Source organism: Etheostoma spectabile, unplaced genomic scaffold (assembly GCF_008692095.1).
Source record: "Etheostoma spectabile isolate EspeVRDwgs_2016 unplaced genomic scaffold, UIUC_Espe_1.0 scaffold00019180, whole genome shotgun sequence".
Lineage (NCBI taxonomy): Eukaryota > Metazoa > Chordata > Actinopteri > Perciformes > Percidae > Etheostoma > Etheostoma spectabile.
In genome coordinates, this window is record NW_022604725.1 from 66,922 (window position 1) to 80,000 (window position 13,079).

At 42.8% G+C, this 13,079-nt stretch overlaps 1 long non-coding RNA gene across 1 annotated transcript; it reads left to right on the forward strand.

The window, feature by feature from the left end:
* The first annotated feature begins 835 nt into the window (after positions 1–835).
* On the forward strand, positions 836–3,134 carry LOC116683991 (uncharacterized). Its single transcript, XR_004330740.1, has 3 exons — positions 836–980; positions 2,390–2,460; positions 2,565–3,134. It is a non-coding gene; the product is annotated as an uncharacterized LOC116683991 (long non-coding RNA).
* Positions 3,135–13,079: the final 9,945 nt, after the last annotated feature.

A 13,079-nucleotide genomic window follows, 5' to 3' on the forward strand; every position in this document is an offset into this window, starting at 1 on the left:
CACACACACACAGACACACAGTGTCCCTGTCTTCCAGGTCCTTGTTGTTGGTCTGTGTGTCACTGTCTTCCAGGTCCTTGTTGTTGGTCTGTGTGTCACTGTCTTCCAGGTCATTGTTGTTGGTCTGTGTGTCCCTGTCTTTCAGGTCCTTGTGTTTGGTCTGTGTGTCCCTGTCTTCCAGGTCCTTGTTGTTGGTCTGTGTGTCCCTGTCTTCCAGGTCCTTGTGGTTGGTCTGTGTGCCCCTGTCTTCCAGGTCCTTGTTGTTGGTCTGTGTGTCCCTGTCTTCCAGGTCTATGTGTCCCTGTCTTCAGCTAGTCTTCTCTTCCCTGCAGTCCTCTGTGAGTTTTTTCCTGTTCTTTCCTTGTTGCCTGCATCCCCGGGACTCCTTGTGTTTTTTTGGATCCCTTTGTTTGTTGGGTTTCTGTTTTTGTTTAATAACCCTTCAACATAAGCAGAGCAGTTAGTGGACAGTGGGGAGGAAAACCTCCTTTCTGGGTGGGCGGTGTGATGACTGGGACAATAATAGTCACCATGAAGATATTGGAAATATGAAGATATGAGGGACAAGAGAAAAAATTTCCTCATTCTGTATTTTCTTAAAACATATGTACACACACACATACACACACACACACACACACACACACACACACACACACATACAGAAACACACCCACACACACATACAGAGACACACCCACACATACACACACAGACACACACACACAGACACACACAGACACACACACACACACACAAACACACAGACACACGCACACACACATGCACACACACACACACACGCACACACACACACACACGTGATAAGAGTTATACATTAGCCTTTCACTCATGACATGGAGACTCTGGTCATGTGATTTCAGAAAAACAACTCTGAAAGACTGAAAGCTGAGAGACAGACTGAGCACGCTCAGTTGCTGCTTCACCTGCACCGCCTCACACAGCTGACACACACACAGGTAAGAACACACACACACACACACACACATACAAACACACACACACACACACACACACAGCTCACCATAACTTCCCCATCTGAATCATCGTGTGTTCCTCGTAGAAACAAGGGATTTACTTCATGATAATTCTGTCAGATGCAGAGATTTTGGTGTAGTGTTTGGTAAAAACTGTTTTAGAACTGAGATCTGAGCGTAAAGCAGGAATTGGGCTTGTAGTTTAGCAGAATTACATTTTAGTGACCCCCCCAGGCATACTTCTGGCAGCTGGCACACTTTTAACAAACACAGAACTAGTTCAGGCTGAGCTGCTGTCACACTCTGATCTGAATGGTTTCTCCCAACTAGAGGCCGTGGGACTGACGGTTCTTTACATAATGATAAAAAGAAATGAACACACCCTGATCTGAACTAGAGGCACGGTGGTTGGAACCAAAGATCTCAAACCTGGACTCATCAGACCAAAGCCCAGATTTCTACATGTCTAATGTCCATTCCTTGTGTTTCTTGGCCCAAACAAATCTCTTCTGCTTATTACCTCTCCTTAGCAGTGGTTTCCTAGTCTTGTTTCCTTTCCTTAGCCGTGGTTTCCTAGCCTTGTTTCCTCTCCTTAGCCGTGGTTTCCTAGTCTTGTTTCCTTTCCTTAGCCGTGGTTTCCTAGCCTTGTTTCCTCTCCTTAGCCGTGGTTTCCTAGCCTTGTTTCCTCTCCTTAGCCATGGTTTCCTAGCCTTGTTTAGTCTCCTTAGGTTTAGGTTTCCTAGCTGCTATTGGACCATGAAGGCCTGATCCAGTCTCCTCTTACCAGTTGTTCTAGAGATGTGTCTGCTGCTAGAACTCTGTGTGGTATCATCTGGTCTCTAATCTGAGCTGCTGTAACTTGTGATTTCTGAGGCTGGGGACTCAGAGGAACTTATCCTCAGCAGCAGAGGTGACTCTTGGTCTTCCTTTCCTGGGGGGGGGGACTATTGGTCTTGCTTTCCTAGGGGGTCCTCATATGAGCCAGTTTTGTTGATGGTTTTTGCGACTGCACTTGGGGACACATTCAAAGTTTTCACCATTTTACGGACCGACTGCCCTTCATTTCTTAAAGTAAGGATGGCCGCTCGTTTCTCTTCTCTTAGCTGATTGGTTCATGCCATAATATGAATTCTACCAGTCGTCCAATAGGCTGTCGGCTGTGTATCAACCTGACTTCTGATGGTCCCAACTCCATTAATAAGGAAGAAACTCCACTAACGAACCCTGACAAGGCCCACCTGGGGGGGGACCATTTCAGGGACTACCTCATGAAGCTCATTGAGAGAACCCCAAGGGGGGGGGGTACTCTGAAGAAACTAGAACATAAGACATGTTTTCAGTTATTTCTACTTTTTTGTTAAGTCCATAATTCCACATGTGTTCATTCATAGTTCTGATGCCTTCAGTGATAATCTACAATGGAAATAGTCATGAAGATAAAGGAAACGCATTGAATGAGAAGGTGGGTCCAAACTGTATGTGTGTGTGTGTGTGTGTGTGTGTGTGTGTGTGTGTGTGTGTGTGTTTGTGTATTCTGATGGTGTGTGTCTCTTTCTGTCTCCACAGTCTGATATAAAGTCATCTTCTTCATCGCACTGAAAAGGAGATCTCAACATGTCAGGAGGACCAGGAGACCTGAAGATGGATGTGATTCTGAGAGGAAGCCGGACTGGAAACCTTCCTCATCTGTATGACCTGATGAACATGACTGAGTTCAGAAGGCTGCAGGAGCAAAGAGATGACGCCAGAGCACGATATAATGCTGGAGTGGTAGGAGCAGTAGCAGGAGGAGTAGGAGCAGCAGTAGCAATAGCACTCCTGTTCCTTACATCTCTCTTCACTGGGGGGGCTAGTTTAGCAATAGGAGTGTTAGCAGTAGTAGCAGCAGGAGCTGCAGGAAGAGCTGTAGTAGCAGGAGTAGGAGCAGCAGATCAAGCAGTAGCCGGAGCAGTAGCAGGAGGAGTAGGAGCTCTAGTAGGAATAGCACTCAAGGCACTCCTGGTCCTTGCAGCTCCATACACTGGGGTGGGAGTGGGGGGTGATTTAACAGCAGTAGGAGCATCAGTAGTAGCAGCAGGAGCTGTAGCAGGAATGTTAGCATTAGCCAGAGGAAGATAAGCTGTGGTTGTAAATGCACTAAAAACAATGAAGGATAACAGGGTAGCACTTTACATTCACCACAGTTATAAAATGTAATAGTGGGATAATGAAGAGGTAATATATAGGTAATTACTAAAGTAATAATTGGGTAATACATCACAGTTATAAGATGTAATAGTGGGGTAATGAAGAGGTAACATATAGGTAATAATGTGTAATTACTAAAGTACTAACTGGGTAATACATCACAGTTATAAGATGTTATAGTGGGGTAAGAAGGTAACAGATGTAATAACATGTAATTACCAAGGTAATAACTAGGAATGGTTTGATGATCTGGATAGTTGTACACTCTAAGAAAAGAATCTGTAAAATAACAGAAAAAGTACAGCAATACAGCAGCTTGTTACCTGTAATTAAAAGGTTTAACTATAGTAAATAAGGAAGAATATTTTTGTCATTACTTACAGAAATACAAATGTAACTTTTCTTTTCTTGATGCTGTACTTTATTTTTGTAAAACATCTTAAACAAATCTGTGATGAAATCTTTCAAAATTCTTTAAAAATATAAAAAGGACTAAAACATTACCCAAAGAGAAATAAAAAAATAGAATAACATTAACAACATTAACACAATTTGTGTGTGACAAACACAGGGTGTGTTCTGATAATAAAACGTCCTTTAACACGTTCCCCCTCCCATCTCGTAAGATACGGACGTTTGGTCAGGTGTTACTGACGCTAAAAGTCTCCTTTAGCGTCAGTAAGGTCTCCTTTGGCGTCAGGAACACACGCTTTTGAATTTAAAAATGTAGCGCTTTACATTTTAAGTACATCTCAGACAGGTTATGAACATCCTTTCTACAACATAACAACTATAGTTAAATAAACCAGAATGACATTGAAGATGCATTTCATTTCACCTTCTAAAACCATGTGACATGTTTTCTTTTAGTTTTTGTTGTTCCAGTGCTAATAAATCCATATCAGTAGAGGGCAACAGAGAGCAGAAGTCTGTATTCAGAGTACATGGTGTAGATGCACAGCAACAGATATTTGCCCGTTTCTGAGGATCTCTCTGAAAACTTAAAAGAAGCATGTAAATAGCCTCCAAAGGCCAGTGAAAATAAAGTGAGGTCGGCTTAAATGTCCTCCCTTTTGCAAAATGGTCCTTATTTAAAAAAAAAAATGTTAATACCCCATGGTTGTCCTCCGTAAAGATAGCTGTACACAGACACACATCGCTCTCCTTTCTCTCTGTTCCAGATGGTTCTTCTGCTGGAAAACAAAAATAGAGTGACTCATTATTATGCATTGAGGGTCAACCAAGATTGTTTTTGGGCATTTTCAGCCTTTATTTTGACAGGACAGCAGAACACATGAAAGGGGAGAAAGGGGATGAATGACATGCAGCAACAGTCTACAGGTTGGAGTCAAACCCACACCCACAGCTTTATAAACCTCTTTATATGGTCGCCTGCTCTACCAACTGAGCTATCTAATGGCTAATTGATGCCACATTTGGCACAGAGCCTCAAAGGCCCATGCAGAACAACTGTGCCGAGGTTTATGTAAATGGGAATAACTGTTCCCAAGATTCCTCTTCCATGTGTAAACCACCACCAACAGTTGTGCATGAAGACCTGCAGCAGTGTTTAACCCTGAAAACACACAGCTCAGTTCAGCCGTTACATGCAGCTCTGCTACAGCAGCAGATTACCTGCCGGTCACATCGTCTCTAAACAGGCTGCTCAGTGAAGTCCTGCTCAGATCAACAGATGTTAGAGTCCGGAAGCTGCTCCCTCTGTTTGTTATGACAACACAGGACGAGAAATAGATCATAGATCCAATCTTTTCAGGCCTCAAAACCGAGAATACCCACATGCCAAACAAACTACTTAACAATTGCCTTTCGAGTCACTGACTGATCACATTTACTTACTTAGTAAATTTCTATTATGAGGTATTTATGTGGCTTGTTGGTCAAGTGGTATAACTCTTGCTTTAGGTGTGAGAGGGCCTGGGTTCAACTCCCGGACAAGCCCTGAAGGCAGGAGTTGTTATAAAACTTTAAAATCTGGTTTGATGTTAAATTAACACAGATTAGGAGCAATCAAAATTGTATTAGAGCATGCTGGCAATTTTTCATGTCCTGCTTCAACTGCACGCAACAGGAAAAAATTGAGCAGGACATGGCTCTCCTTTTTCATTTGTCGCGTCTCTGGCCACTTCCGGGTTAGGCCCCGCCCAGTCCGAGCACAGATACAGATACAGATAATGCTCTACTCGCTCATCCCTACCAGGTACTTTAAGATCAGAGGGTAAGGTCTTCAATCTTCTGAGGTCTGATCCCATCCAGAACCGTGCCATAGCTGCATGATTTCTGGATGGGGCCGTGGCTGCTGTTATGTGTATAGCTGTAAATCTGCTCCCTAAAAACAATAACAGGTCCGGCACTCCTTTCCCTCAAACATTGGTGGATCTTGATTCCCACCATAGGATTTAGCCTGTATTGCACATTGCCTTCACATCCCGTGCAATGTATTGCCATTGTCAAGCACATTGCCACCCTGGTGACTTTCTTCCATGTCTCCATGAACGCCCATATATTTGGGCTGACAGTTGAGAAACCTTCCCTTGTTAACTATGACATGGATGACTGAGAACCTACTATATCATGACATCTTTAATTTACTATATTATAATTTTTGAGACAGATTCTACCAAATATCTGTTGGATCAGTCAGGATGGCCGAGTGGTCCAAGGCGCTGCGTCCAGGGCGCAGTCTCCACTGGAAGCGTGGGTTCAAATCCGACTACTGACAGCAATTGTTTTCATTTGGAACTAATGTCTGAGACATGATATTGGGAATAAAGAACTTAGCAGTTCTTTATATTTAAGAGGACATGAATGTGCACGAGAAACGCAATCGCAAGTACATTGTTTTGCAAGCATCTTTATTGTCAACACATGTAAAGTTACTGCTGTAATTTAACTGAAGGATTCGGTGAAAGTTATCTTTTGTTTTGTAAAACTATGGGTCATGTACAAAACAGGAGAAAAGGGTTCTTTGTTGCATCCAGGTTGTTACGTATAACAGATAAAAAGCACAAATTGACATCATTCCATCCAATACGGGCCAGACGGGGTTGACAGATATATTTTAAAATCCTTACAGATAAACAGTCATCGTAGCTGTTTGCAAGATTTCCGCAAAGTTTACCGAGATTAAACTGGGCCGTATAGGGGCGATTATGCAAAAAGAGAGAAGTACTTCCACAGATTATTACATCAAGATGGCGCCGCGGATGGCCGCCTCTGGACTACGCTCCATTGTGCTTTTCATGTTTTTGTTTATTTTGTCTGTTTAGAGTATGTATATATTGTGTATATATTAGTGTGTATATTTCTGTTTTGGTTGATATGTATGTGTAAGCACAGTGTGAGTAGGATGCTCCAAAGACAAATTCCTCGTATGTGTCCTCATACCTGGCGAATAAAGCCGATTCTGATTCTGATTCTGATTCTGATTGTTGTTACCTGTCGTTGCTATGGGTAACAAGCGTTCACAGTCCCACGTTTCCTTAGGGGCCCGTAGTGGATGAAATGGTAAAACATTTGGCCCTGGATGCATAGAATGCCTGTTATATTGAGCGACAAAATGTGGGTGTCCTGAAAAAAGGTCCTTGAACTCTATCTCCTTCAACTCTTTTTTGTTTCTTGTTATGTCTTGGCAAAAAGTATTATGGTTTTGGGTCATCTGTCCATCTCTACATCAGTATCAGAAATTCTTTATTGATCCCTGAAGTATGACTCTGGAAAAGGCTACTCCTTCGAGCTAAATTTGAACCGGTTTGAACCTAAGGATTAGAGCTTAATGCCTCTACAGTCCTCCGCTCTCCCAACTAAGCTAGGTAGTGTGGCCAAGTGGTCTAAGGCGCTGGATTAGGCTCCAGTCTCTCTGGAGAATTTTTGAGCCGGTTCAAATCCCACCACTGCCATTGGCATATATTACATAATTGGAAGCCAACAAATGTGTGGAACGCAACATACAAAAATTCTAAAACTTCAACCTATTGTTCTTGAATTGCAGCTCAAATTTCTAGAAGGAAAGCTTAACTTTCTAGAACTGCATCTTAACATTCTAGAACTTCAACATAACATTCTAGAATATAAAGATAACATTGTAGAATGTCAGCTTAACATTCTTGAACTTCAACCTAACATTCTAGAACTGCCAAGTAACATTCTAGAACTGTAACATTTCAGAAGTTGTAAGTGAAATGTTTGGACCGCAACTCACAACTTGAGGAGTGCCTGGCTAGCTCAGTCGGTAGAACATGAGACTCTTAATCTCGGGGTCGTGGGTTCGAGTCCCACGTTGGGCGGTGGAGTTTTAGAGAATGGGAATCCCTGAGTTCTGCACAGTATCAGATGGCTGTATTGGATCGGCTGTCAATCACAAGATTAGCAGTTCCATCCCAGTGTAAAAATCCCTGAAATTTACCAGTCTAAAACGTGCCTGCATTCTACAATCATGGCCTGTGCTGACCTCCTGTTCCTCAGATCAAACTAAAGTCTGGTGACAATGCATGTTCAAATTCTAAAACTTCAACCTATTGTTCTAGAACTGCAACTTAACATTCCAGAACTGCAGCTCAACATTCTAGAACTGCAATTAATATTTTAGGACCGCAACTCTTAAAATTCTACAACTTAAACCTATTGTTCCAGAACTGCAACTTAACATTCCAGAACTGCAGGTTAACATTCTTGAACTTTGACCTAAGATTCTAGATTGACATCTTAACAGTCTACAAATTAAACCTAACATCCTAGAACTACAACACAACATTGTAGAACTGTAAGTAACTTAAGAAACTTATCCATCCATCTTCGTCCAGCAGCTCCAGTAGGGGACCCCTACGAACTACGAACTACGCCTCAGGACTCACTGTTCATAGGCAGGCCTACCCAGAACATCAGAAGTCCTATCTATGCAAGGTCTTTGAGAGATGAGAGACCCTTTAATCACCTGCCAAAAGAGGCCAGATCAGACAACCTTGATCTCTGGCTTACTCAAGAGGTAGCAGAGGCTGCAGTGTACAGTGTACACACAACATAATTGGGCAATGAACAGAAATGGCTGATGAATGAACTTTGTGTATAATGTGGTTTAAACTTGAATTTAATATCTTTAGTCTGTGTTAACGTAACATGCCTTTTTCATTTGCAACCAGGGTTTAATGGGTAGCATGTGGAATGGGTAGACCTGATGCAAACAGAGGTAATCTCTGCAACAACAACGTGCTGTTGGGAATTGAACCCAGGATCACCTGTTTACTAGACAGGCACTTTAACCAACTAAGCCACAGCACCTCTGGGTATGAACCCAGATGCCCGGGCCATGTTGGAGGAACTCGGTGTAAACACCTGAACAGAGTACAGTGCAGTATTGTGCACTTTGGATACTTTATGTGAATGTAACCATGTCTAAACAACAGAAAAGCATCCAAGATGCAAAGGCATTTAGGGAAGGATGATATTTCGAAAAATTACAGTTTATTGGCGGCGCAGATCCTTACGAGTTGGCTCCCTCTTCTTAAATCCATGACGACCCGGTGATTCTTCCTTCAGTTACATATCCCGATATAGTCAACTAATATCAAATAATTTGTTTATTAATTTTCATTCCAGCAGCATCAAAGATGTTGAAATCAGGCCTGGAAAAATGACAAGAACAGCTCTCACAATGCAAGTTACAGAGTGACAACAGTTCTGGTGAATACAATCAGTAATACAGTTCCTTATATCCAGTGCCCCCAGAGGAAAACAAACCTTGTTATGAAAACAGTTTAATCTCAAACACAACAATTAGTGAACCTTAGGCAGACAGTTGGAGCTCTTACGTATTTCTGAACCTGCCCCTTGTGTGTCAAGTTTCTTGACCGGTCATTCTATCTCAGCTGAAAAAGGACATCTTGTCTCTAGGATGGGCTATGGTCTCGACCTGGGACCTGCTATGATAAACACTGCTTTAGACAACTGGGGCCTGTTGCACGAAACTAGGATAAGGGATTAAGCCGGGATATTCAAGTTATCCTGGATGAATTTAGCTTCGACTCGGTTGCACGAAACCAGATTGAATTAAGCCCAGCCAAGTAACCATGGAGATTTATTCTTTGCGGCTAGCCTGGTCCAGAGCAGGCTAACAGCCAGGCTAAGATTAATCCTGGAGTCTCATGTGTCAAATCAGCTGCCGCTCTGATCCGAAATAAACGTGTTTAACAGTTATTCCGTCTTCTGCATGTGTTCTGCTTTATTTTATTAACATGCATTAGCTACTTGTCTCTATTGTTGTCGCGAATTTGATTTAAACCCTACTACAGCTGTTTAGATGTTAGAAATGGTTGCACTGGCACCCAGATGCGGAGTGGGACTTTCCCGGTGGGACGGTAGTGTGTCGAGGCCGCCTGGCGTGCGGCGGCCGCTGCCCGGTGGCCGCCGCCCGGTGGCTGCTGCCCGGTGCTCGGGGGCCGGTGCCCGGGGGCCGGTGGCTATTGCCTGCCAGTAGACCTGCGAGTCGCGTCAGTGTCCACTCTCTCTGTAAAAGTAGAGATGAGCAGCGCAGCGTCCGTGGTCTCAGCTTCAGGTTTCTACAGGACGCGCTCCGGAGATTAAGTGTGACGATATTAATGTAGCGATATTCCCAGATGATAATGGCAGACTGGTCAGAGACCAATACATTCATGATTTCATTTTCTTGTTGCTTGTCCTTCTCTAATGAAGGGTAGTTTGTGTTACTCCTTAATAAGTGGGCCCATTGTTTTTTGTTATACCTTACACTGGTTTCATAACCTTCTCAATAGGTCTCACATCCCTGGACCAATAACGTGGTCTATATACAGCACGTATGTAGTGGAGTTATCATTCATCACAATGGGAACACCACAATGCTTCTTAATCTTTTTATTTTGGTGCGGTCACTTGTCAGAAGAATAAAAAAACATGAGCGTGTATTGAAGTCATTTACTTTTTTTTCTAGTTGTTGTCCCTTTCTGATTGTTCTGTATGAACATTAATTGTACAAAGAATTAGATATAGCTTATAGAGATTTGTGCGTGGTTGTAACACATGTTCTCACGTTGTGAATAAGGGTTTGAAATTGAGCCTAAAGTCCTTGGTCCATTTCCCGAGGAACATTAGTTCCCTCTGCTCTCTTTTGAGGCAAAGTAGATATTTTTAAACCCCCACACATTCAGTCGGGTCCGCTATGTCGGGCTTTTTTACTCCGTTTGATAAGAGCCGTATTTCCCTTTTTGCATATTCTTCCCCTCCTCGTTACTTTCCATTAGAAGCTGCTGCTCATTGGGTGAAACATTTGGCGCATGCGTCTTTCATCTCTGCATCAGTAAATCTGTGATCGATAACGTGGTCTATTTGAGAAAGCCGTGAACGTGCACTTATCCTGGCTATCTACACCTGGCTTGACATAGCTCCACCTGTTCATCCTGGCTCGGCAAACGTGCAACCGATTAAGCCGCGATGAGCAGGTCACACTAAGTCAAGCTGCGCTTTAATCACTTATCCTGGATATCTTTATTCTACTTTCGTGCAACAGGCCCCTGTTTCTGTAACAAACCCAGTTGTCTCCCATCAAGGAAACACACAGATGACAGATACAGAAGTCATATACTCTGAGAGGCATTGGAGATCTTATCATGAATAATTAATATGAAAATCATTGGTTAAATGTAATTTTCCCATTACAAGCCGTATCGTTTTCAGGTCCGGTACAGACATGGAAAGAAGAATGTCATTGCTGACTCTGATGAGTAACGGTTTTAAGAGGGAGGGTGTGTGACGAAGTGGGTTTGCTCACCACTTGTCCCATACAGGTCATTAGTAAAGTAAACACACAGTCATACATTAGTTTCAGTTCCATTTTATTAGGTTGCAAGTTGAAACATGGTTTTCCCTGTATTGATACTTACAATTGTTTGTTCCTTTGTTCAGTTCCACCATGCAAGACAATTGGTTGGGGAGGGGCCGGCCTAATATTTCCTGTTTTATAGGAATAGGGTGTCATGGATGACATCACCGGGCCAAACCAAGTAGAGGGTTTTCTTTGTATAGGAATGTTTATTTTGGTTGTTTTTGGTCATTGTATAAAAAAGGTATGCACAATCCTGACCTGTTTTGTAGTCAGCAGGATAGGAGGGAACTGGTGACCAAGTTCCATAGGTTAAGAGATGGCAAGGTATTAAGGTTTGGAGTAGATCAACCTGCTTTAGGATGGGATGGACTGAAGCGGTGGGGTGGGAATTGACAACCCTATATAAATGGGGGGATTTGTGCTCCTGGTAGGAGAGAGGGAGGTGAGGCTGTGCTGCCAGGAACATGTGCCTGTTATTACTCTGCTGTGCTGGACAAGGCCACAGGTTCAAATAAGCAGGTAAATCACAGTAGTTTTAGATGTTTAAATGTGCGCACAAGAAAGCTAAGAGATTACTGTGGGGTAATGGAGACTGGCTAGGTTAACTGAAGATTTTAAACATTGTAAAAAATGTATGAAACATATGAACACGTTAAACATATACGGGCATCTAATATATACCTACAGTCTCAGTCTTTGGATGGTATAGGTAGCGTATCGCTACCGTGACGGCTGACTTGCGCCCCGTCACAGTTACCGACAATTTTGTCAATGAATGAGTATTTCACATTGAACACTTACAATTGGGTGGTCATTAAAAACATGGCATTGCAAGTACAGATCTTTAGGTACTTCACTAAGCTATGTCACAAGGGACAACCTCATCCGAATGCCAAGTCATCACATTGGTTACCTTCCAGCAATGTAACATTTGCAAATTGCAGTGGTGGGAGTTGAACCCACGCCTCCAGAGAGACTGAGGCCTTAATCCGGCGCCTTAGACCACTCGGCCACAGTACCTGCACATGACTAGGCTTCACATCGTAATACACACAGGGACCTTAACTAACGTAATGCTTGTTAACTGTTATCACTCTTTGTTATTTTTCTCTGGCATTGTTGATTATTAGAATATTGTAACCAGCATTAAGTGAGTAGGTTTAGGTCTGTGTGAATATGGGCTGAGCATTTACCTGGACTGAATTTGTGAACATCTTCTTTTGCATATTCACTGTAAAGAGCCATTACTCCTCCAACTGCCAACTATTGTTCCAGAGACAATAGGATATACAGTTTTAGATTGCAAGGTAACTGTCAAAGACCAAAGACTTCATTGAAATACCTCAAGTGATCAAAACTGTTTGTCAAAATGGGAAAGGTCAGGTTTTTTTGCAAATTCCAGCACAGTTCTAAAATTATTCTTTAAAATATGTCCATTTACCATCCCAAAACAAAAGTACAATCATGAAACCACAACGACTTAGATAGAATGACCCTGTTCAGGTGGCAATGAAATGATTCCAAGGTCAGGACAACACCCCCCTTCTTGATAGTACCTCTCTGTATGAAGCTGCACACCAGCAGGTCCCGGGATGCACTTGATGTGTTGTTACTGCACACGCCAGATATCAGAAATGTTAGGTGGAGCCTCAAGTATTTGCTTGTATTACATCAAGTGACCTGCATACCAATGACCGCAAAGTTTCTAGTACATGGTTTCTAAAGGCCACTTGGTGATCTTTGGTCTTTGGTCTCTATGGTCTTCAGCTGGAGGATAAATCCCAGAGTTGGCACACTCCAGGTTATCAAAGCAACACATATCCCTGGGTGGACTTGAAACCCCCATCCTTTCAGCTAATAGCCGACTGCGCTGACCTATTGCGCCAAGAGACTACGCCTATCTGCTGTTTAATGAGCGGGAGCTCGATCTTTAAGCCCCAAGCATTTGCTTTATGGCTTTTTGAGGTTGAGCTGCACATGTGTGCTTATCAGGCTATTTTCCTGTTACTCAGAAATTGGGAAGCTGACTCATGCGGAAATGT